The sequence below is a fragment of the Pundamilia nyererei genome, unplaced genomic scaffold (genome assembly GCF_000239375.1).
Source record: "Pundamilia nyererei isolate P.nyererei 1_Seehausen unplaced genomic scaffold, PunNye1.0 scaffold00061, whole genome shotgun sequence".
Taxonomy (NCBI): domain Eukaryota; kingdom Metazoa; phylum Chordata; class Actinopteri; order Cichliformes; family Cichlidae; genus Pundamilia; species Pundamilia nyererei.
The window spans coordinates 1942123-1945387 of NW_005187462.1; positions in this window are offsets into that span (position 1 = coordinate 1942123).

The following is a 3265-nucleotide window of genomic DNA, read 5'->3' on the forward strand; positions in this document are numbered from 1 at the left end:
TTAATATCCAACAGTAACAGATTCTCAGAACCTACCAGGAAGTCCCACTGCCTTTTATTTTCTTAAAGCTCTGCCCTTTGCTCCAGTCTCTATTTAAAAGAATCAAACAGCTCCCGCTGCTCACAAATGGTGACACTAAGCTTGTCCTCCATTTCTGGCTGGTACAAGGTGGTCTCAGGAGAATCCAGCTCATAGTACCATGTAAATTCTTTGCTGATGTTAAGATATTTTCAACTCGAGTGGATGCATATCGGCCACTATTTGCATCGATTAGTGGCAACTCTCCTACAGATTTAATGTGAACACAACAGTAGAAGGTTATTCGCAGTTTCCCCAGGAAGCTGAGAGAGTTTGGAAAGGCTTTGTATTTATTTATCAGACAGCTGAAATATGCAGCCTGAAACCGAGTAACCACTACAGCATCCTGTCTCAGATGATTTTGTTCCCACTAACGACTACAGAGAACTGAATCTTTGACATTTTCCATGACAATAGAGCAAAGCTGGTTATGGATTTTGCACTCCTCCCAAGACACCTGATATTCATGCATGTGCTCTGCGAGTGCAGTAAAAGAGGCACAAAGTTGAGAGGAGAAAATGACTGTGTTTTTAAGCTCTACAGCTCAATCTGCTGTGACTCAGAGAGAAATATTTTGTATTAAAGTTTGTTAGAATAGGATAGGATAGAATTGTTATTGCATTACTGAAACACAAGAGGAGACTGCATTGTGCTCCAGCTGACTGGCTGTCAGTCAAAGACTGTTTACATACAGCCTACTGTAAAGAAATGTGTCATCTGACCACTGCTGTCAATCACTCTGGCTTGCTCCTTCTTTACATCAGCTCTTTGGCAGGAAGAAGAGTAACCCAACACTTTACAAAAACACAAATGCACGAAAAACCATAATCACACAAAACTATGATTTTTTTTATTTAAATTGCCAAAATACCAGCGTTATAAAAAATATCACATTGAGGTGGGCGTCAGTCACTGAAACAGTTTTCCTAATATGACAGTCCATCACTTCGCTAAGCTTAACAGCTTCACACCCTGCACCTCTGACAGCCTCTAATGTTGAGCTGAGCTCAGGCTCTTAGCTGAACGTTAAAGTAATTCGCTTTCACTTCATTCAGCTGAGGAAGTGGATTTTCTTCACCCTCAAATGGAAATACTTTGCCCTAAAAGGTGTCTTAAATGAAATCCATGGAGGTTTTGTCAAGAAGGAAAACTGCATCATTATTAGGTGAACAGTATTTTCAATTTACACCGAACTGAGTCAACAGTGAAGTGAATAGATGAAAAGGTGAGTCCCAAAGCTTTTCTGACAACTAAGGCAGGAAATCATCAGCAAGCCTCGATCTCATCAGGAGATATTATCGCTAATCACTGGTTGTCTATATGTAACACACAAAAAAAATCAAAAAAAGCAATGACGGGGGATATTAGCATCGTTAACCATAGACTGTATTTAAGTGATGGATGTAGCCTCATTTGTTTCCTGTTTTTAAAGCCTTGAACTGAATGTTTGAACCACAACAATCTCACCTGATTTGAAACCGAGTGAACAGAAGTGCAGTAGGCACCCTAGGGTAGAGCGTCATGGTCTATTTTACTCTGGATTTAGAAAATAAGCAGCATGTTGCATACAATAAAACTCAAAACAAGCAATTGAGCCCATCGTCCACCAGGCTGTGTGTCTTTAAGGAAAATATGATAGTGCTGCAACTGACAGAGATGTCTAATGCAACTGACAACAAGGAACACACAGTGGGGCTGTTTTTAAAAAGTCCATACAGGATATGGCAGATTATTAATGTAGAACTGGATGACATGATACAGGCATCACCTGCCCATGGCTAACTATAAACCTGCTTCAGGTTCTTGTGTGATTCCACAAAGTTCATTGCTAGTACAGTACAGTATTGTACAGTTAGCCTGCAGCTCTGCAGGGTTGCACAGGTAATTAACGCCAAGCTCAAGCTGAGGCATCAAGATGCCACACTAATGTTATACCAGCATGTTCAAATAAATACTGAATGTGGTGCGATGCAGGAGAGGTTGGCAGTGGAGTGAAACATTTCACTGTTCATCTCAGAGACCGTTCAAGTTGCACACAAAACTGATTTTTCCACTTCAATGAATTTAACACTTCAATCAGTTTCCTGCTATGGATTTGTGTTGCTCTATATGTGAGCTTTCAAATCAGTTTGCACTGATATTTTCCTGCTTAGAAAAGTCAGTATGTACTCCATTTGGTGAGGCAGTTTCCATATGCTGCGGACTAATAACACCGATTAGCAAGTAACGTAACGAGGAGCAGATGGGGCTGGATACACATTTTATCGTCCTTCTGCATGAGACATATAGGAGTTATTAAGCAATTTTAAAGCTATTAGTTCAGAATTTGAAAATTGTAAAGTGGGCCTTATTAAACGGTGGTATTTAAAGTTAGTTGTGGGCTTAATTTCACCTTAATAAAGTCACACAACAGGGATGAGTAGGCTGCGCTGACTTAATAACTGGAGCGGGTGGGGTGGTAACAGTTCAGTGGGAGATTTTGACCCACAACAGAGGCTAGAAAACAAATTGTTAGCAGCCAGCCAGGTAATCAGTGATTCACAGGTGCATTATGGTCATTCTGTGCAATGGGAAGGTGAAGACCTTCTTATTCCGTCTTTAAATTGAATTAATGGTTAATACACTGTTAGAGGCAGTTAAAAGCTACAGCCTGGGTGCATCCCTGCCCACTGTATTGGTGCAAAGTGGCACAGCTAATGAGAGCCAATAGACACCAAGCTCAGTGTTGTGCTGTGGCCAGGTATTTAGGTGAACCACACCTCCCAGCAGCCACAGCTCCATAAACACAGAGGAAACCCTGATTAGACCCGATGGTGCGAGATGGGGTTGAATTCAGCAGGTGGGCTGGAGTAAGAAAATAGGTCTTGAAATGCAATAAACTACAAATTCACCAATCCATGTTCTGCTCAGTAATGGCCTTTAAAAAGACATCCTCCTTTCAGGATGTTATACAGATATCTAGAAAAATCTGAGATGTTTAGATCACAAAAAGACAGTTTTTGAATTTTTAATAAGACAGTCATCTTCAAACTCTTATCAGCAAATGTTTATCTGCTGGGAGTAAAGCTACACTGTTCCAAAGAATAGTAATGTCAAAGTATCTTACTGTATATTTTACAGTTTTGTACTGTCTTTCTAGAATATCATTACATTTACATAAGTAGACTGTGCTTTTACATGTCAAAGG